This window comes from Callorhinus ursinus, unplaced genomic scaffold (genome assembly GCF_003265705.2).
Source record: "Callorhinus ursinus isolate GAN/ISIS: 27379988/994484 unplaced genomic scaffold, GSC_fseal_2.0 scaffold2, whole genome shotgun sequence".
NCBI classification, from domain to species: Eukaryota; Metazoa; Chordata; class Mammalia; order Carnivora; family Otariidae; genus Callorhinus; species Callorhinus ursinus.
The window spans coordinates 102376117-102399977 of NW_027397064.1; the positions used below are offsets into that span (position 1 = coordinate 102376117).

The window sequence follows — 23861 nt, forward strand, 5'->3', positions numbered from 1 at the left end:
CTGGAATTTTCGAATATTGCTAGTGGGAAAGTGAAAGTAAAACAAATCACTTAGAAAAACTGTCTAAACATATTTATCCCTCGGACCAAGCAGTTCCACTCCTGAATATATATCCAAGATAACGTAGTGTGTATGTTTACAAAAAAATATATACAAATGATTATAGCAGCCTAATTCATAATAAGATCAAACTGGAAAAACCCAAATGTGACATTTTTAAACAAAGGAATAATATACAGCTTATACTACCAACAAACCATAACTCCTTGCAAAAGCGTGATGGATCCCCCAAACATTGTTTTACACAAAATAAATGAGACAGAAAAGAACGAATTGTGTCAGTCCACTTATATAAGTACAAAAATAGACAAAGCTAATTAATATGTACTGTTAGAAGTCAGGTATCATATTTCACCAATATTTATTTAAAAATAGTTCTAGGATTCCAAGCAGGTGGCTCAGCTCTAGTTAGGGATCATTCCATATTGAATGTTGTGATTATGTGCTCTGCTTCCATCTGGATAAACTATACGGTCCGATTGTTCTGAGTGAAGTACCTGAAGAATGAATCACCAGGAAGAGGACTACTATAATTTCTTCAAGTTGAGGAGAAATCAACCAATTCATAGAAAGGAATGAATCCCAATTCAGACTGTTTCTTTATTTAGTTGGGAAATTGTGTGACACATGATTTATGTCACAGGACCGGAGATTGTTATGAATTAGCTCATGTGTCTCACCTCAAATCTTCTCATACTCCTTAAGGGAGAGGAAAAATACTGATCATGAGAATGACAATACTTACATAAATATCATGTAGTGAGGTGATGTCAATGAAAATGGCAGGGTAAGGAACTCTGAAAATCTGTGCTTCCATAAAAGCAGTGAAAAAAACTGGCAAGAACTCTCAGAATCAACTTTTACTGTTTTTTTTTTTTTTTTTTAATCTCTGGAAATCAACCAAGGGCTTGCAACAATCTGAGCTTTCTGGTGGCTCCCTGGAAAACTGGCTTGAAAAGCTTGTCTTTATTTCATCCGACTCAGAATTTGTCCAGTGCTAAAGCCATTGCCTAGGGAGTGTTTGCTGAAAACCTTTACAGGCCAATGTTTTAGTTGCTGATGCCTGAAGCAATAGATAAAAGTTGGCACAAACAATAGACCAACCAAAAAGCTTGTGGGGAAAAACTAGGGAATGAGATAGCTATGAGGATTTTAAAAACTTTGACATATTCCTGGGAATCTAGGGGGGATCTATGTGCGGAGGGTTGTGCAAACACTCAGGAAAGTGCTGGGAAGGTCCTATATTCTGGCCTCTTGCTGATCTTGAATCTCTGTGCAGACGGGAAGTACAGGTTAAGCTGTAGGTATAAGTCCCTGGATGAGTGTTAAGGAAGTGCCCCCAAATGGACACAGAATCCTGGTGAAAAAGACTGAAAGGGTTTTGGGGGATTTGTTTTTGTTTGTTTCGGGTACTTAAGGAAATCTCTGCTCAATCATTAGCGGACCACTGAGTTAATAGGCCAGACTTCAATGACACACTTAAATAGGAATGCAGAATTAATTCAGAAAAGATACTCAAAAAATAAACTAACAACAAACTTGGGGGGCATGTAATCTACTTTTCAGAGTTGCCACATTGTAGTTTTCAAAATGCCCACAGTTTTTGACAAAAAAATTATGAGACAAGCAAATGAACGAGAAACTATGGCCCATACACAGAAAAAACAAAAGAAAACCAAAAAGCCAAAACAGTGTATAAAAACTGTCCCTGAGGGAGCCCAAACGTGGTACTTTCTAGACAAAGACCTTAAAGATTTTATTTATTTATTTGAAAGAGAATGAGATAGAGAGAGAGCATGAGAGGGGGGAGGGTCAGAGGGAGAAGCAGACTCCCTGCTGAGCAGGAAGCCCGAAAGGGCACTTGATTCCGGGACTCCAGGATCATGACCTGAGCCAAAGGCAGTCACTTAACCAACTGAGCCATCCAGGTGCCCCTAGACAAAGACTTTAAATCAGGTATTTTAAATAGCTGCAAAGACTTAAAGGAAACCATATTTTAAAAAATAAAGAAATACATAAGAACAATGTCTGCCAAATAGAGAATATTAATAAAGATTATTATTTTATTATATTATTATTATTGAATTATTGAATATATTATTGAAATTAAGTTGGTATTAATCTGAAATAGATTACTATAAACTAAGATGTTAGCTGTAATTCCCAGAACAACCACAAAGAAAATATTTTATTTTCTTTTATTTTACATATCAAAAGTGAAATGATAAAAGATAATTAAAATGATATACTAATGCATAGAAAGACAATTATCATATGGTTTCATTCATATGTGGAACATAAGGAATAACATGAAAGACATTAGGGGAAGGAAGGGAAAACTGAAGGGCGGGAAATCAGAGGGGGAGACAAACCATGAGAGACTATGGACTATGGGAAACAAACTGAGGGTTTCAGAGGGGAGGGGGCAGGGGGATGGGTTAGCCCAGTGATGGGTATTAAGGAGGGCACATGTTGTAATGAGCACTGGGTGTTATATGCAAATAATGAATCATGGAATACTGCATCAAAAACTAATGATGGACTGTATGGTGACATAATAAAAAAAATTTTAAATGATGCACTAATGAATTTAAATTTAAAGTTTAACACAAGGAGCACCTGGCTGGCTCAATTGGAGGAGCATGAGACCTTTTTTTTATATTTTATTTATTTATTTGTCAGAGCGAGAGAGAGAGCACAAGCAGAGGGGAATGGTAGGCAGAGGGAGAAGCAGGCTTCCTGTTGAGCAAGGAGCCTGATGTGGGACTTGATCCCAGGACCCTGGAATCATGGCCTGAGCTGAGGGCAGACACTTAACTGATTGAGCTGCCCAGGTATCCCAGAGCATGCGATTCTTGATCTTGGAGTTGTGAGTTTGAGCCCCACCTTGGGTGTAGAGATTACTTTAAAAAACATAAAAAATAAAATTTAACATGAAAGAAGACAATAATGGAGGGATTGGGGAACAACAAGACACATAAGACCTATAGAAAAAAATAGCAAAATGACAGAAGTAAGTACTTCCTTACTAGTGATGACATTAATGTAAATGAACTAAACACTACAGTGAAAAGGTAGAGACTGAACAAATGGATAAAAACATGATCCAACTATATGCTATTTTGACGAGACTCATTTTAGTGTTAACAACACATATGGATTGAAGGTAAAGGTGGAGAAAAGATATGCTATGCAAATAGTGATCAAAACAGAACTGGAGTGGTTCTAATGATAGCAAGCAAACTAGCCTTAAAATCAAAAGTGTTACTAGAGGCAAGGAAATACATTATATATTAATAAAAAAGTTAATACATCAAGATGTAACAATTATAACATATATACACTTAACAAAAGAGCTCCAAAATACATGAAGAAAGCTGACAGAATTGAAAGGAGAAATAGACAATTCAGTAGTAACAGTTGAAGACTTCAACACCCTACTTCCAACACTGGATGGGGCAATTAGGTGGATGGCCAGCAAGAGAAAGTAGATTTGACCAACATTATAAACCAAGCAGACCTAACAGACATCTATACAACACTGTACCTTCTAACAGCTGAATACCCATTCTTCTCAAGTGAACATTGAACATTCTACAAAATAGACTGTATATTAGGCTTATGTCTTAGTAAATTTAAAATGATCAACATCCTACAAAATATGTTCTCTGAATATGGTAGAATGAAATTAAAATCAATAACAGAAGGAGATTTCAGAGAAAATCAAATCAAAACCACAATGAGATACCACTTCACACCCGTCAGAATGGCTAAAATTAACAAGTCAGGAAACGACAGATGTTGGCGGGAATGCGGAGAAAGGGGAACCCTCCTACACTGTTGGTGGGAATGGAAGCTGGTGCAACCACTCTGAAAAACAGTATGGAGGTTCCTCAAAAAGTTGAAAATAGAGCTACCATACAATCCAGCAATTGCACTACTGGGTATTTACCCCAAAGGTACAAATGTAGGGATCCGAAGGGGTATGTGCACCCCAATGTTTATAGCAGCAACGTCCACAATTGCCAAACCATGGGAAGAGCCCAGATGTCCTTCAACAGACGAATGGGTAAAGAAGATGTGGTATTATATACAATGGTATACTACCCAGCTATCAAAAAAAAAAAAAAAAGAAAAGAAAAGAAAAAAAGAAATCTTGCCATTTGCAATGATGTGGATGGAACTAGAGGGTATTATGCTAAGCAAAATAAGTAAACCAGAGAAAGACAATTATCATATGATTTCACTCATATGTGGAATATATGAAACAGCACAGAGCATCATAGGGGAAGGGAGGGAAAACTGAATGGGAAGTCATCAGAGAAGGAGAAAAACCATGAGAGACTCTTAACTATAGGAAACAAACTGAGGGTTGTTGGAGAGGCGGTGGGTGAGGGGATGGGGTAATTGGGTGATGGGCATTAAGTAGGGCACGTGATGTGATGAGCACAGGGTATTATATGCAACTGAAGAATTATTGAACACTACATCCGAAACTAATGCTATACTATATGTTGGCTAATTGAATTTAATAAAAAAAGAAAAAGAAATCAATAACAGAAGGAGATTTGAAAAATTCACAATATATGGAAATTAAACAATACAGTCTTAAGTAACCAGTGAGCTAAAAAGAAATTATAAGGGAAGTTAGAAAACAGTTTTTAATAAAAAATGTGACAAAATCCAGTACCACTTAATAACTTAAACACTCAGCAAACTAGGAATATAAAGGAATTCTTCAACCTGATAAAGATCATCTATGAAAAACCCATAGCCAACATCATACACAATGGTTTAAAGAGTGAAATCTTTCTCTGTAAGATCAGGAATAAGACAAGGATTTCCATCCACTCTCAGCACTTTTATTTAACATTATTCTGGGAGTTCTAACCATGGCAATTTGTCAAGAAATGGAAAAAAATGCACCATGTTGGAAAGGAAGAATTAGAACTACCACTTTTTTCAGATGACAGGATCTTATACATAGAAAACTCTAAAGAACACACACACAGACACACATACAAAACTATTAGGGCTAACACTGAGTTCAACAAAGTCACAGGATACCCAATCAGTATTCAGAAATCAGTTTTAGGAGGATGGGCTAAATGGGTGGTGGGCATTAAGAAGGGCACTTGTGATGAGTACTGGGTGTTATGTGTAAGTGATGTATCACTATATTCTGCTCCTAAAACTAATATTACGCCATATGTTAACTAGAATTTAAATAAAAACTTGAAACAACAACAACAACAACAACAAAAATCCTCAAATCAGTTGTAGTCCTCTACACTAGCAGTGAATAACCTGCAAATGAAATAAAGAGAGCAATTCCATTTACAATAGCATCAAAAGGCATACATTATTTTGGAATAAATTTAACAAAATAAGTATAAAACTTGTACATTGAAAATTACAAAACACTGTGAAGAAAATGAAACATTTAAATAAAAGGAAAGGCATCCTGTATTCATGGAACATTTCATGTTGTTAGGGTGATAATACTCCCCAAATTGACCTATAGATATTGTTGCTATCAGAATTCTTGCTGCTATGTGTGCAGAAGAGGACAGAATGATTCTAAAATTTCATATGGAAATGCAAGGGTCTCTAACTAGACATAAATTTTAAAAAGAAGAACAAAGTTGGAGGACTTCAAATTCTGACTTTAAAACTTACTACAGAGCTATAGTAATTAAGATGTTGCAGCAGCAGAAAAGCAGATATATGGATTAATGTAATAGAATTGAGAGTCCAAAAATAAACCCATATATCTATGGTCAATTAATATTTCAATAATAGTGTCAAGGCTGTGCAAGAGAAAAAGAATAGCCAAAAAAATGGAAGCATGGGGATCAGACCATTAACTGATGAATGGGTAAACAATGAGGTATGTACATACTAAATAGAATATTGTCATAAAAAGGAATGAAACATTGATTCATACTACAACATGGTTGGACCTTGAAAACTTTATGCTTAAGTAAGAGAAGCTAGACACCAGAGTCACTTGTTGTATTACTCAATTGATATGAAATGTCCACTTAAGCAAATCCATAGACACAGAAAATAGATTATTGGTCACCAGGGGATGAAGGGTAAGGAGAATTGGGAGTGACTGTAACATACAGGGATTTCTTTTTGGGCTGATGGAAATATTTTGAAAATAGATCATGGTGATGTTTGTATAACCTTGTGAATATATTAAAAACCTCTGCACTATATACTTTAAAATGAATTTTATGTTATGTGAATTATATCTCAATTTAAAAAATGCAATATATTATATATTATATATTATGTTATGTGTTATATGTTACATGTTTTATATGTTACATAAACCAGTGCAGGTCCAAGTTCTTCACATACATTAACTTTTTTTATCATATAACAATTCTATAAGACTGTTACTACATCTCCCCCATTTTACTTACGGGAAAATTAAAGTAGAAAAAACACAGAATGGTTAAGAAACTTGCCCAAAGACAAATAGTTAATGAGTGGTGGAGTCAGGACATAAAAACTGGTGGTCCAATTTCATGGCCCATTCTACAAATAATTGTGGAAGAAGACCACTCCAGGAAGTCACATTGCTGGTGCTTTATTTATTTTTAAATTTAATTTTATTATGTTATGGTAATCACCATACATTACATCATTAGTTTTTTAAATTTTTTATTGTTATGGTAATCACCATACATTACATCATTAGTTTTTGGTGTAGTGTTCCATGATTCCATTGTTTGCGTATAACACCCAGTGCTCCATTCAATCCTATTCATTCCTAGAAAGAACTCTATGAGATATTACCATCATACATTTTAGGAGAAAAGTGAAGGTAAACATGATAACCTTGCCTATAGTCACATCCCCACTAAGATGCAGCTATACCTAGACAACAAAACCAGATTGATCAAATGACTAATATATGCAGATTGTTAGATTGTTTTTATATCCAAATCCTTTCTGTGTTCTTGTACTTCAAGCCTTATTATATTTAGATCCCTATCAATTCACCTGATTCTAGAAAGCCCATTCCCTGCTAAATAAATTTACATTACCAAATAGGGTAGGGTGACACCTTGAAATGAGGGTAGTTTTGTGGGCTGCTGATAAGGAGCCTGACCACAAGAAATGGTTTTATATTGAACCACTTAGTTTTATCTAAGTCAGGAAGGAGGTTGGTGGCAGCATCTCCAATGAAGAAGCCAATCAATCACTCAAATGTAATATGTCAAAAGAAACTTCCTTTTAAGACAGTTCTCAGCCTAACTGGGTCTGTGAATTAAATAGCGTGGTGTATGAGCCCAGGTCTGTTCATGAAGAGTAGGTACTGATAAGGTGTGTAGTCAAAATGAGATGCAGAGATGTTTTTGATTTCTTGAGGATAAGAGAACCCCAGTAAACTCAGAAGTAAAAGAATGAATAATAGGTCATTTTAAGAAACAAAGAACAACAGAAGAGACCAAAACTTGGATTTAACCCTGTTAATAGCAGGTAACATCTTGTCCAGTTGTAGCCCTTAGACCTCAGTGGGGTGAAAGGAAAAGCATAGATTTTGAAACCAGAGAGATCACTAGTGTCCTCTGCTTATCTTTATAAATGTGAACAGGGTATCTAAATTCTTAGACTCCTAGTTTTAGTTTCTGCAACATGGCAATAGTACTAATACAGTACCTGCTTCTCAGGACTTTTTATGGGGATTAATTAACATAACTGAAAACTTCTGGTACAATATATGGCAACATGCACTAAGTGCCTGGTAAATGTGATTTCCTTTCCCTTTCTTTCATATGTCCATGAATTCATAAGGTATGCACTTGCTTTTCATGCCTCTGTCACTCCTCTCTCAAACCTTCTCACTTTTTGTCTCCCCTTGTCCCTAACCATGTCTCCTAAGCATCCCCAGATAAGATCTGTTTCCAGGATAAGGTTAGGTGTGCACAGGAGGTACGGTCTCTTTCTCTGTAGTAATTTTATTTTATTTTTAAAAAATTTTTAAAAGTTTTATTTATTTATTTGAGAGAGAGAGAGTGTGTGAGCAAGCAGGGGGAGGGGCAGAAGGAGAGGGAGAGAGAGAATTCCAAGCAGACTCCAAGCTGAGCGCCAAGCCAAACAAGGGGCTCGATCTCATAATCCAGAAATCATGACCTGAGCTGAAGCCAAGAGTTGGACGCTTAACCAACTGAGCCACTGAAGCTTCCCTCTCTGCAGTAATTTTAACCTTACTGCTAGGACAGGAGTCCCAGATACTTTGGCATTTAGGCATGTTTTAGGATGTATTAATAATAATTTTATTATTATTTAGCTGTGGTGAGGCCAACTATCTTTGCCATTAAAAAGATAGTTTGCTGCTCACAGTTTCAAGGAGGAGGGGGACACCATGGAGGGCCGTGCAGGTCCATGAGGGGGAACATCAAGGTTGATCAGGAAAGGTAAAGGGACTAAGAGGCAAGTGTGGGCAGGAGACTTTGTTGTGGCTTCTGCAGGAAGGACTGGGCAAGGAAGGGTACACAGGATTAGACCTGGCTAGTTTGGGTAATTTCAGGGGTCTTTGGGGGCATAAGGGCTGGCCCTAGTGGTCTGATCCCTGGCCTTGGAGTGATTAGGTAGCTGGTGGCCCCGAGTATGAGAACTCAGTGAAGGACCTGGCTGGCATGCAGGCTCTGGATTTAGTTGGCTAGCAAATGAAAGGTATGCTCACAGGTTAGTTGTCTGTTACCTCTAGGTATTAGCTAGCCTCAGGAAGACTAATGGCTTGAAATAACAAACAATTATTATTTCACGGTTTCTGTGGGTCAGGAAGCTGGGCATGGCTGCCCTAGGTGACTGAGACCAGAGGTCCCTCACAAGGTTGCTTTCAAGGTGTCAGTGGGCACTGTGGTTTCATCGGAGATCGTCATTTGGGAAGATCCGCCTCCAAGCTTACTCACATGGTTGTGGAAGGATTCAGTTCCTTGTGTGCTGCTGGACTGAGGTCCTCAGTTCCTTCCCATGTGGGTCACTCCATAGGGCAGCTTACATAGGGTACTAGCTTCTATCAGAACCAGAGAGAGAGAATGAGAGAGGATGCCCCTAGACAAAGCCACGGTCATTCTCTCACCCAATCTCAGCTATGACATCCTATAACTTCTGCAATATTTTTTTAAGTAGAAGAAACTCAGTGAGTCCAGTTCACCATCAAAGGAAGGGGAGTAAGTGAATGCACAAATTCTAGGAGGTGGGGATCACTGGAGCCATGTAAAGACTACTTACCACAGTGTGGACTCACTCTACTTAGAAGACTTGGTACAGGGGCGCCTGGGTGGCTCAGTCAGTTGAACATCTGCCGTGGGCTCAGGTCATCATCTGAGGGTCCTGGAATCGAGCCCCTTGTCAGGTTCCCTGCTCAGCAGGGAGTCTGCTTCTTCTTCTCCGTCTGTGCTCGTGCTCTTGTCCTCTCTCTCAAATAAATAATTAAATCTTTAAAAAAAAAAATACTTGGTGCAATTTACTGGCCAGAAAGTAAGGAGCTATTTTGACAAGTGTTCTGGATCTCTGAGAAAACTCACGGGAGCAGAGCTTTAGGAGGTGGAGTCCCAGATATTCTTAGTCAGGCCCTCCATGCCCTTGGCTGCCATTTGATATAAACATGTCAGCAGGGACGGGAGATGAGCACCGACCCCGCTGCTGTATTCTAAAAGATCCATCAGAGATTCACTGAAGTTCTATTAATCCTGCAGGAAAGCCAGAGGGTCTGGCTTTTAATAAAGGGAAACACGAGCCACAGCTGCCTCACAATGTGGAAGGATGTCTCGTCCTACTTTGGCTTCCTTGCTAACATTCTACATAATCTCCAGTCACAGTGCATTTGTTTGTCTTAATTCTGTGCTTGTGTTTTGAAGCTCCTACTAATTCCTGAAAGGAGGCATAGAGTTAAAATGAGAATTGGGTGAGCTTGCTGGGGCTTCTAAAGAAGGCTTTGCCAGCTTTGGTAACTGATTCTTCTGGGTTTCTGGACTCATAATGGTCTGGCTAAGCTTTCCAGTCTCAGCCTATTATATGGAGAAGGAAGGGACATGGCTCCGAGTGCAATGTTGAGGTGACTTTTGGGAGCACCTTCTATATTCCTGATAATGTTCAAGGAGCACGCAGGGCCTTATTTAACACTTTCAAACACTATGCATAAGCACAATTATTGCCATGAATGGGTGAATGAAGAAAGTGAGCTTTGGGGAGGTTATATCACCTGCTCAAGGTTACTCTGCCCATAGGTGGGGCAAGAGCCAAGGTTTGGTGCAGGCTTGGCTGACTGCAGAGCCCCTACCCCATGGCACATCCATATTCCCCACTGAGGAGCATAATCACAAAAGCAACAGACAAACAAGCAAACACAAACAAAATGCTTCATATCCTTGGATTGCTTGCATTTAGAAATCAGGTTCATGTTTCTCTACCTTTCTTGATACTGGTATAAGTGCTTGTGTTGATAAGGGTTATGGCTGGCCCTCCTAGTGGTTATCATTCAGTATGTTGAAGGAAAGAAATCAAGGGCCTTTAGCAAATCTTAATTTTTCCTACTGTCTGTGTGGCATTGGTGAAGTTACTGAAGCTCTCTGAACCTCAGCTTCTTCATCTGTAAAAAGGCGTTAAAAGTGCCCATCAGTGTGCGGTACATAGGAGGTATAGGTGTTTGACCAATGGAAGTTGTTCCTCTCCACTGGAGTACAGTCAGATATGTGGTGCTCATCTGATTCCTTCCTTAAATGGAAGTTTCCAAGCTGTGCTCCTAAGTTAGCCTTATATCTTTAAAAAAAAAAAAAGATTTTATTTATTTATTTGACAGAGAGAGACACAGCAAGAGAGGGAACACAAGCAGGGGGAGTGGGAGAAGGAGAAGCAGGCTTCCTGCAGAGCAGGGAGCCCGATGCAGGGCTCGATCCCAGGACCCTGGGATCATGACCTGAGCCGAAGGCAGACACTTAACGACTGAGCCACCCAGGCACCCTAGCCTTCGATCTTTAATGGAAATAGTTAAATTCAAGTTGGCTTGGCTATTAAAGTTGGTCTTTGTGTGAAGCATCACTAAAACTACTTCTCCCTGAAATGTGTTTCCATCAGACTATTATCCCCTGAGCATGGCTGGGCATTGATGAGGGACTCCACCATGGCAGAGGTTCCAGTAGCCCATAATGGAAAGGGAGGGCCATTGAATCAGAAGCAGATAAAATCCTTATAATCCAGTCGATTGGCCTGATTCCTTGATATTACTGAATGTAATTGTATGAAGAAAAAAAATTATTCTCCCGTTTTAAAGACATTTTAACTGCAGTTAAAATTTTGATGAGCATTTGAAAAACATAGACATATGCAGACCAGGAAAAAGAATGCGAAATTCGATTACATGGTACACCTTAAAGTAAGTGTTTCAGGAACAGAAAGACCCAAATAACATCTAACACACAGATTCTACTAAGGGGAAACTGAATGTCCCTCAGGTTTGTGGGCAAGTTGAATAGACATTGATGGATTTGTTTTCCTTTCAGATTAAATTGAACTTCTGATGTGAAAGTAGTTTACCAGCTTCTGATCCTGAAAGCTACATTTTTCCCCCCTAACTAAATTTCTCTTGTTTAGATGTCTTCGCTTTCTAGCCACTTGAAAAGTGGTACCTTAACGTCTGAGAAGGTTCAGGAGAAATTATTTACTTAGAAAATTTTGAGGGAAACACAGTGTTTAGCAAACTTTACCTTCCCTCTGGTGAAGTGGTATCTGGCAAATGGACCCTTCACTGGGCTTGAATGTTTCTTTGGAGGCTCAAATGCCCAAAAATATGCAAAATAACTTTTCAGAAATTTTTATAGCTTGACAAGATAAATACTATCAGGACTGAATATGAACATCTGTGTAAATGAGGGCTGGCCTTTATAGATGGAGATGGTGCGCTGGAGGGCTAAATAGATGTCAGGGTTAGCTGTTAATTAGATAATGTCTTTGCTGACAACTCATTTTTTCTTAGCATTTGTAGGCATAATCTCATCTTTAGGGGTAGCTGGTTTAAGAAAAAAAAATCTTAAGCTAATTTATTGCTCAAGAAAATATTCAATTTCAGACACCGGCAGATAACATATCTAGACATGCCAGAGGCATCAACACAGGTATAGAATGTGCTATGCACATTCATGTGGTATATGTGTTCATGTGTTATACAGCACTCCTAAGGACTGAGCTTGTGGATTGTTCAATTGTACAAGTTCTAGCTTACATTCTGAAGTACAGCAGGAACCTCATGCATTATGCCCTATGCATAGCTGGTCAGTACGATTGTAGAATAAGATTTTCCAATCTTGACAGTGTTGACATTTTGGAGTGAATACTTGTTTGTTATGGAGGCTGTCCTGTACTTTGTAGCATGTTTAACAGCATCTCTGGCCTCTGTTCCCTAGATGGCAGTTGTAATTTCCCCCTACTTCCCCATGGCAATTAGAATGCCACCAAACATTGCCAAATATCCCCAGGGTGGGGGGTTGGAATTAACCATATTAAAAATTGTTATTTTAGAGGAAAGCTTGCCATGCTTTAAAATATTTTTCTTTTTTTAAATCTAATCTATTCTGATCCTTCCCTTCCTCCTCCTCCTCCCCTTCCTCCTTCTCCTCCTCTTTCTCTTTCTCCATCATAATCACCACCACCCCTTCTACCATCATTATCATCATGCTATTTAACAACTATGCCAAGAAAACTGGTCTTTCATATGCACCAAATATTTACTAAGCATAAATTGAAACAGGGTATATATATCAGGGAATGATGGGTGAGAAGTCTAGAAAGTGGACAGGCAATCAAGATCATGGAGAGTTTCAAATGCCACAGAAGGAGCCTGGAAATATATACATACATCATTATATGTGTATGTAATGGAGAGGGCAAGACCATAGCCCTCAAAAGAATCATAACCTAGCTGGAGAAATTACATATTCATATGAAGCAAAATAATACAAAGCAACCTAGTCCATGTACCAGATGAGTGGCAAACAGTAAAAACAAGATGGAAAAGCTTGCATTAGATCAAAAAGAAAGAATGTACTTCATTATTTGAGTTTGTAAAAAGATAGCTCAGGCAAGAGAAGGGGGATTAGAATAGACAAAATAATACTAGCATACATCTTTGTGAAATGTGTTTGACATGTTTGGCAGATTCAGAGTAAGCAGAAAGTCCTTGTATCAGAGTGGAAGGATGAATTGGCTTTCTATCGTTGCTGTGACAAATCACCACACACTTAGCAGTTTGGGGCAATAGTTGGCCGTGAACAGCAGGATCATACACATGGACTTCAGTGGTGGGGTTCTGTTGGAAGGTTTTGTGCAAAGAACATTTTAAAATAAACTTTATTTGGAATGACTTTATATTTACAAAAAAGTTATAAAGGCAACAGAGTGTTTTCGTACACCTCTCACCTTGTTCTCCCCGTCATCATCTTTGATTACGTAGTACATTTGTCAAAACTAAGAAATCAACATTGGTACATTCTTACCAACTACACTCCAGACTCTATTTGGATTTCACTAGTTTTTCCCTGGGTGGCTCAGTCAGTTAAGCGGCTGCCTTAGGCTCAGGTCATGATCCCAGGGTCTTGGGATCAAGCCCCGCATCAGGCTGCCTGCTCAGCGGGATGCCTACTTCTCCCTCTCCCACTCGCCCTACTTGTGTTCCCTCTCTCACTGTCTCTCTCTCTCTCTGTCAAATAAATAAATAAAATATTAAAAAAAAAACACAAGAAATAAGTGTTGGCGAAGATGTGGGGAAAAAGGAAACCCTTGTACACTATTGGTCGGGATGTTAATTGTTGCAGCCAGTATGGAAAACAATATGGAGATTCCTCAATAAATTAGAAATAGAAATACCATATGACCCAGCAATTCCACTTCTGAGTATTTATCCAAAAACAGAAACATTAATTTGAAAAGATGTATGTACCCTAGGTTCACTGCATTATTAATTACAACAATCAAGATATGGAAGCAAACTAAGGTGTCCATGGATAGATAAATGGATAAAGAAGATGTGGTGTTTGTATATATACACCACATATATACACACTCAGCCATAAAAAGGAATGAAATCTTGCCATTTGCAACAACATGAATGGACCTAATACTATGCTAAGTAAAATAGGTTAGACAGAAAAAGACAAATATTATATGATTTCACTTATATGTGGAATTTAAAAAACAAAATAAAAAAATGAACAAACAAAACAGAAATAGATTCATAAATGCAGAGAACAAACTGATGGTTGCCAGAGGGAGTGGGATGAGGGGATGGGCAAAACAGGGGAAGGGGATTAAAACATACAAACTTTCACTTATCAAATAAATAAGACATGAAGATGCAAATGCACCACATAGGGAATATACTTAATAATATTGTAGTAACTTTGTATGGTGACAGATGGTAACTAGATTTATCATGCTGATCACTTTGTAATGTAAATAAATGTTGAATCACTATGCTGTACACTTGAAACCAATAAAATATTGTACATAAAAATATCCATACAGCTGGCCTCTGAATCTTTGCTCTTAAATACTATGATATACCATTATTGTGCCCATAACACATAATAATGATCATGATAGCAATTATTATTGTTAATAGAGCTTCTTTATGTTGTTATTAATGTAAGACCAAGACAAGAACATCTGTAATGCACACTTTTAGTTAACACTATTTTAGCTGTTCTAGTCAATACAAGAAAAATGAAATATGCACTCAAGAGAAAAATTATCATTTTTTCAGATGTTGGCTTTCTAGCATGAACATCCAAGATAATGAATCTAAATAGAAAAATGGCTGGTTACCAAAAGAAAAGTTTGAATTCAAAAGCTTTCCTATATATAATTGTATGAGGCAGCAATCTTGAGCATTTCATGATGGCTCACACACATATTTAAAGTTGACACTGGCTGTTGTCTGGGAGTTCAGCGGATACTGTCAGGCAGAGTCCCAGAGCCTCTCCAGCATGGTAGGGGAGCAATAAGAGACTACTCAGCTTTTAGTACCACTTTCTCTTAAGTCTTCACCAACAATCTCTTTGAGTCTCATTATGTTTCCACTGAAATTCTTGTCAAGGCCCTTCTAGTTTTTGCTCAAAACCCAATTCTAAAGCCAACACTACATGTTTTAGGCTTTCATTTCTGGTACCAAATTCTTTTCCATTCCTTTTCCTGGATAAGAAATCACTACTTCTTTAACATCTAGCCCAGTCAAGCCTTCTGATAAATATCTTCCTAGTTGACATCTGGAAAGACACAAGTTTGTAGGAACAGAGACACCAAATTAAGCATGTATGATGATAAGGTTTGAAATTCCTGAGGTTCTGATCTCAGATGGTGACATTGGTATCTTCTGAACTCACCTCTTCCCATGGACAGACCAAAACTATAGCCACACACAGGGCAATTCCCTCTGAAAGAAATCCAGAAACTACTTGACTGAGTCCTGCACATCAACTTTGTTTGTTTTTCTTTTTCTAGTTCCTTGAGGTATATAGTTGGCTGATATGGAGTATAAACACTTGGATATCTTGCTTAATTTGGGACAATTCTGAAGAGAATGACCCAAGCCAAGAGTTCCCTATAGAATTGGCTGAAATCTTTGCTATGACTACATTGTATTTCAGTTTCTCTCTCTGATTAATCTGCTTTCTTTTCTTCAACTGTTGTTGGACCTGAAAGCTGTTCACAATAAATTCCTTACACACAAATTTCTTCAAAGGCCATTTCCTTGGAAACTCAGCCTGTGAAATAGACCTGAGCCCTAGCATTCAGTTTAAGGACTTTCATTGTGATTTCTGACATGGGGTACTTTGAAAGAAACAGCTGGATGGGTAAGGCAAAACTAATTTGACTTGTACCCCCTATCTGTTTCACATGGCTCTTTAATTATTGCACATCAGGGGGAAAATGGAGGAGAATGGATATGGGAGGGCCCTGGTATCCTCTGCTGTCATTTCTTTGGGTTCTCTGTGTGCCAAGTTTATCTCCAAACTATTAATTCACTTCTCTTTGCTTTCATAACTTGCAAGCAATCAGGTAAGCTAATTTAACTAAAACAAAATAATTTATTTGCCTAACTTTACAGGAAGTCAAGGGGGTGGTTTTAAAAGTTGTATCCAAGAATAACACAGCAACAGGGTGGGGAGAGAGAAAGAGCAAGAATGAAAGAAGAGAAAATTATTTACATATAGTACATATAGGTTATGCATATAATAATGGTTACTGGCACATACTCCATGTTGAACAATACTAGGAAAAAAGAGGGATTATTTTTCAATGTTTCCATATATCAGTCCCTCGGGTGGTCATTGTTTGACTTTGCTTGAATCACATCACCTACCACCCAATTGAACAATATGGTCCAAGGGAAAGTGATACTATGATTGCTCAAGTCCTGGGGGATGGTGTCCCTGGTGCTAGAATGAGGTGGGGGCAAAGGTAGGTTCAGAGAACAATGATGAATAGCTACCACAGTGAAGTTCAAGAGGAAGTTTCCAATTGAAGCAGAGTGTTTTATTGCCAAAAGTAGGGGAAGACATTAGCAACCACAGTGTTTGTGAATTTGTGGTTGTAAGATTAGTAGGGGCTAAATAGGATGGAATTTGTGTCCAACTGTGGCAGAGCCATAGCTAGAGTCTCCCCAATTCTCTAAAACAAAGTATTATTTTCCCTCAGGAAAAGGGTCCCCATGAATCCTAAAGGAACTGCCAATAAAATTTAGTATATGAGTCATGCAGATTCAAACTCCAGTTGATATCATGTACCCATACCTCCTGTTGTGAGAAGGAGGTTATTGGGATGAACCACTGGCATTGCTACGAGTCTCAGAAGTATAAATAATATTGATCTCTCTCCTGCACTACTCCTTAAAGTTTTTCCTTGCTCTTGGTCATCACCTATGTTGGGCTAAATGTTTTTACCTGGTGAAGTGACAAAACCTACATTTCTGAGACCTTGGCCATCATGCTTTTCTTGGATCTCTGCTGGTGTGCTTTTCTATTTACCACCAAAATTGGACAGGGGGTATCAAGAGATATCATTTGGATCACCTGAGGAATCTTCGGCCTTCATTATATAATAAACTTCTGACGATTAAGGTTATTTATCCTGGATAAATAGGATAAACAAGGATGTTGACTCCCTTCCCTGTCTTCTGATTTCTTGGCAAAAAGAGTCAGGAGTGACTAAGAGGCAGCTATCACTTGAGGTTCAACAAAACTCTAGCTATGTTTTCTTGTAGAATTGTTCCCTATCTAGCAAAAATAATCTCTAAACCACAAAGCCCAGAGTTGTGGGAATGGGAGGCACAAGTTCACCAGTAAGCAACTGGGAATGATGGCAAATGTAACCCCTCTTGCTTCCACTCTTAGTTTGGAGACCCATGTGTTTTATCCAATGGCAACATAGCACTATATATGGTTATCGCTTTAGGATATATACCCTGTGTGTAGTGCCCTTTCCCATATGAGATCCTCTCCTCATTGGCACATTAGCTGCACTTTTAACAGGACTTTTAGTTGCTTTCTCAGGCTGGCACTTTTTGAATAGGATAGTTTGTGGAAGAACCAGTGGATCCCAAGGTCATGTGCCCACTGCCATATTTTCTATGGTAAAATGTGTCTTCTCTTCTGATGCAATGTTAGGTGAGGTCCTGTGTTGTAGATAAAACAATGTATAAGCCCTAACACAGGGGTGCCTGCTGAGGTACTGTGATTGGGAAAGGCAAACTCATACTCAGAATATATGTTGAGTTTACCCAAGATAATTGTTGCCCCTTTCAAAGTAGAAGGGGTCCAGTGTAATTGACTCACCAAGTTACTGATGGGTTTCTTGGAGAGATGATTCTATATCAGGGGCTCAGTGCTGGTTTTTGTTGGTGGCATCTTGTACATTTGGCAGGAATGATATAGCTAAATCATTTGTTGAGTGGAGGCCTCTGCTGTTGGATGCATGCACAGCCCCATCCCTCTCACCAAGGCTATATCATTCATGCTGTCATTGAGTTAGTGGTAGAGCAGTAGGTAACAGTGGCTGGCTGGTGTCAGCTGGAGAGTCATGGTAGTTTAGTGCCTCCTCCATGGTCGATGCTCTCTGGTGAGTATTATCTGTAGCACAAACATCTTTAGTTCTGTGCTTACTTTGTGTGTCCATCCATATGACTCTACCTCAGACCTCCTTGTCCTTGATCTTCCAATCTTTCTCCTTCAATTCCATGAATAATTGACCTTGCCATTTACTACTGTCCATGAGTACGCTGAATATTTTCTAACATTGGGCCACTTTTCAACCTTTATAGATGGTAAAATGCTAAAAGTGAAATGGCTTCTGGGCGTAGTACATAAGAGATAAGCCCTGGTATAGGTAAAGAAACCAAGGGTATTACTATCAAACTTTTGTTAAAGCTACAGACCTATTGAAAGGCTGTTGTAATATGCACTGTAATATCATGGAAAGGTTCTTTTCAAGAGATTAAGGGTGCACATTATACATATGTACCTCTCAATGAAATCATATCCCTCTAGTAAGCTTAAGAGTAATTTTAAGAGTGTTGTCCTCATCATTGTAGCAGAAGCACAAGGAAGAGAGGTGGTTATCTGTAAAAGATCTGTGTGTGGAACTTTTGTCTGATGGACTGAGTTCAAGGAAGTTCACAGAAGACCCACACAGTATTTGAGAAAATTATTTCCACTAAAAAAAAAAGAACTATCAGTTAAGATTGAAAGGGACACAAAAAGGGCACAAAAGGAAAGGAGATTCTTGATTCCAAAATTGTACCAGTAGGAAGATTGATAAAAACTACTCAGTAGCACACATGTGCTGCCTTTCCTTAAAATGAATGACTGAGGGGGAGCAAGGGCCCAGAGGACAGAACCAAGGGCCAAAAAGAATGATTCCTAAGTCTTCAAACCTAATGTGGGAATTCTGAACATTTCCCAGCTGGATTTCATAACTTCTGTGATTCAGTGATTCCTTTGTACTGTCCATTTTCCATATACATTAGGTGTGTGTGTGGAGGGGGAGGAGATAATTCATTTCATTAGTTTTATAGATAGACAAATTGAGAGTAACTACAATGAAGGAGTCTTATCCATATGTGTGTGTGTGTGTGTGTGTGTGTGTGTGTGTGTGTGTGTGTGTGTGTAATATATAAATGGTGAGAATCTGGGATTTGAGCTGGTGCCCAAATACAGTAAGACTCTTGGGTACATTAGCAGGAGGTGCATGTACTTTGTATGTGAAAGTTGTGCATCATTGGAGGGCAGAAGTAAACTCTAGTAGACAGCCCATCATGGTCCTCAATCCTAGAATTCATGCCCTTGCATAATCCATTCTTGTTAAGTTTGGGATTATATTAGTTCCCCAGGGCTTCTGTAACATATGACCAAAACGTATGTAACTTAAAACGAAAAAAATTTATTCTCCCACAGTTAATCGAGGTGTCAGCAGGGCCATGTTCTCTCTAAAGATTCTAGGGAAGAATCTGTCCCATGTCTTTCTTTGAGTTTCTGGTGTTTCCTGAAATCTTTGGGATTCCTTGGCTTATCGATGCATCACGCTAATCTCTGGTTCTGTTGTCACACAGCATTATCCCTATGAGTCTGTGTCTCTGCATTTCTTCTCTGCTTATAAAGAAATTAGTTTGTCTGGATAAGCTCCTATGCTACTGCAGTATGACCTTATCCCACCTTAACTAATTACATCTGAAAAGCCCCTATTTCTAAAGTGGTCATATTCTGAGATTCTGGGGAAGACATGAGTTTTGGTGGGGAAGGGGGAATATTATAAAACTCTGTAAAGGACTTCATCCTGTATTTGCCTCCAACTTATAGAATAGTACTAAAGTGATGAGATGTATGTGGTGAAATGCATATGGTTATGTTGTGTAAGACTGTAATGATCATTTTACCAGAACTCTCCCTTTTGCTGACTTTGAAGCAACAAGCTTCAATGGTGTAGGTCTGCCTATAGAAAAGGCCAGGCCTATGTGCAAGGAACTGAAGGCAATCTATGGCCACCAGCCACCAAGAAACAAAACCCTCAGTCCAGGAGCCTACAAGGAACTGAACGCTACCAACACCACATAAGCTTAGAAATAGATCCTTCCGGGACTGAGCCTCCAAGGAGATGGCAGCAAGTCCACATCTTACTCACAACCTTGTGAGAACATAAGCATAGGCCCTCAGTAAGCCATGCCTTGATCATTCCACAGAAACTGTGCAATAATAAATCTGCCTTGTTTAAAGAAACTGAGATTGTATGTATGTATGTATGTATGTATGTATGTATGTATGTATGTTATGCAGCAATAGATGACTATTACAAATTCTTGAGGATTTCCCTTCACTTCTACTTTTTAGGTCGACTCCTGAGTGGGGCTGTAGTTTAGACACAGTTCATTTAGACTACCCATATATCAAGCTGCCCCATTACTGAATCAAGTTCTGTCATTTTTCTTCTCCATAGCTGGTATTAAAAAATCTCTCCCAATTCCACCAATGTGGCCATAAATATGAGTAGAGGGAGAGAGGTGCTAATTGAATACTGATGGATAACATGGAGGCCTAGGACATATATTCATGAGGCTTACTCTTTGGTCCTGTGAATGCCTGACCCTGAGTATACCACTTCTATCTTTTTACATTTCTTTTAAATTGAAGTAAAATTAACATACAGTGTTAAATTAGTTTCAGGTATACAGTATAATGATTCAACAATTCTATACATTTCTCGGTACTCATCAAGATAAGTGTATTCTTTTTTTTTTTCACAATTTACCTCTTTATTCCTCTACACAGGATTGTTTTGTAGGATCAGAAAACATGTGTTGCAAAGGTGTGCAGTCCAGTCTCTTCCAGCACGTCTCTATGCCTAAATGGAGAGGTGCAGTCTGCCTTCATGTCAAGAAATGGGGAATTCTGAAGATAGAACAAGGATGTGAGGAAACACTGACCTCCCCCAGGACAAAATGGAGCTGAGAGCTGTCTGCAATCATGTGCTGTGGTCTGACATAGAGGTCTCCAGCATCATGTCACTTTTGTTCATTTCAATTTCGAAGGTTTCTTCCAAGGAAGGTCTGGGATCTGGAGTTTTCCTTGAGGTTTCTAGTGGTGCAAGCCCTGTTTCCTCTGTAGTCTGTTTTTCTACTTCAAATTCCCTGAAATCCCACGGAGGTGAAATAATGTTTTTTAGTGTCTTCATTGTATGCACATCAAAGTCATAGCATTTTAATTTGTCTTTAATGTCTGCTCCAACGTAAGCTTCAGAATCACCAATGTACATCTCAATGCAATGACCAAGCATTATAACAGAAAATGTATCATCTCGCCTAAGACCAAGAGCTGTGTGGAAATAGTCAACAGCATTTTCAAAGTTGCCCATCAGACTATGGATATATCCTATGGCAGAATACGTGGATGCGTTCTGGGGAATTAACACCAGCGCCTGATGGTGATAGTCCAAGGCCTCGGCATACTTTTTAAGCTTCCTGCAGACATGCCCCAAGTTGTTCAACAAAGGCTCCCATTTGTCAACTGTTACCTCATTTCCAATTGCTTTAATTTTTTCAAAAGCATCAAGGAACCATTTTTCTGCTGTTTTCCATTCTCCATTCTGAAATGCAACCACGCCAACCTCGTGTATAACAAATGGGTCTTCTGGTGCAATGCTTAGTGCTTGGCCAAAGAATCTTTCAGCCAATTTTGAGTTATTGGTCAATCCATATTCTAATCCAATGTACAGCATTGGCAAATGACACCCTTTCATCAGCTGTGCGGCTGTGAAGTAGGCAGCCATGGCCTGGTCGTGCTCACTCTCCACTGCAAACGAGTGCCCGTATGCTACCCACGCAGGCCCGTAAGTCTTCTCAGGTGTTGTCGCTTTACTGAGATATTTTCTGGCATGTTCATTTTTATGACCAACCATGAGATAGTAGCATCCCACTGCAAACCAAGACACAGTATTACTAGGATGAGAAAGATAGAAAAGTTCATTTGCTTTATTCAGCTCCACAAGTGTCCCTATATGTACAGGTAAACACTTTGCATGTAAAGGGTCTTTCTCCATTACTACAGAAGTAAGCTTGTAGCACATTTTAAAATCACAGTTATAATAATGTCTTTCAGCTAAAGACACTACCACATCCAGATTCTCTTCCAAACCATCTACAGACTCGGGGAGGACAGTTTCACTAGGTTTATAATACTTTTTTAGTTTGTTCTCAAAGAGAAAGCATAGCAATTCCTGTTATTCAGTACAGAGCTTGCTAAGAGGTAGTGACTCAAGAAGTTCTTTTTCTTCTTGGGCTGTCAACATGTGATGTGATGTTAAAAGATCAAATGCTTCAAAACAGTAGGCATCGAGCTTCAAAGCTTCTTTGTAGCTATAGGTAGCTAGAGCTTGGTTATCCAGGGCATCCTAAATCTTCCCTCGTAGGAGACAAATAGAACTCTTTATCGAAGACTGTGACATTTCCCAGTCACTGGAGGGGTCTTTCAAGCCACTTTCATCCTTCAAGTGTTTCTCAAATAACCTTTTGTTGATTGGCTCCTCCATATCAAGAATATCAAGAGCCTGCTGATGCTCTTTTGCAGCATAATGGCATCTAGCTGCAAGGTAGCGACATGCTTCATATAGTTTGTCCAGTTTTCGTGACCGAAGTGCATGAGCTGCTCTGTGATATTGTGCTGTTAGGTACAGACACTGAGCCAACCAATAAATGTCCTGGGGTTCCTCATGAGAGAGTGAAGCTACTTTATCTGCCCCAAATAGAGCACTTGGATACTGTTGCTGGTCCAAGTACTGCCGGACGCGCTTCCGCAGCCACTCCAGGTTCATGGCGGCGCGGCTGAGGAGTCCCACCGAGCGGCGTCCACAGCCACGGCGCAAGCCCTCCTTCCCGCCGCCCGCTGGGCCCACCCGGAGCCCGCGCCGCAGCCACCCACACTCGGTCCGACTCCACCCCAAGATAAGTGTATTCTTAATTCCCTTTATCTATTTCACCCATCCCCCAACCACCTCCCTCCTAGCAACCATCACTTTGTTCTCGCTGGTTAAGGATATGATTTTGTAACTTTTTTCCTGTTTGTTTGTTTCTTCAATTCCACATATGACTGAAATCATACGGTATTTGTCTATCTCTGACTTATTTCACTTAGCATAATACTCTCTAGTGCCATCCATGTTGTTGCAAATAGCGAGATTTCATTCTTTTTTATGGCTGAGTAATATTCCATTATGTGTATGCAACACCTTCTTTATCCATTTATCTATGAATGGACACTTAGCAACTTAGGTTGCTTCCATTTCTTGGTTATTGTAAATAATGCTGCTATAAACATAGGTGTGCATATTTCTTTTCCCAAATTAGTGTTTTCATTTTCTTTGGGATAAATACCCAGTAGTGCAATTACTGGATCTAGGGTAGTTCTATTCTTAACTTTTTGAGGAACCTTCATATTGTTTTCCACAGTGGCTGCATCAGTTTGCATTCCCACCAAGAGTGCACAAGGGTTCCTTTTCTTCCTATCCTCACCGACATTTGTTGTTTCTTGTGCTTTTGATTTTAGCCATTCTGACAGAAGTGAGGTGATATCTCATTGTTGTTTCGATTAACATTTCCCTGATGATTTTAGGGATGTTGAGCATCTTTTTATGTGTCTGTTGGCCATCTGTATGTCTTCTTTGGAAAAATGTGTGTTCAAGTTCTGTGCCCATTTTTTTAAAATAATTTATTATTGTTATGTTAATCACCATACATTACATCT

General features: G+C 39.0%; 1 pseudogene; it reads right to left on the bottom strand.

Annotated features, from left to right (window-relative positions):
* Positions 1–21041: 21041 nt before the first annotated feature.
* LOC112811213 (cell division cycle protein 16 homolog pseudogene) lies at positions 21042–22932 on the bottom strand (annotated as a pseudogene).
* Positions 22933–23861: the final 929 nt, after the last annotated feature.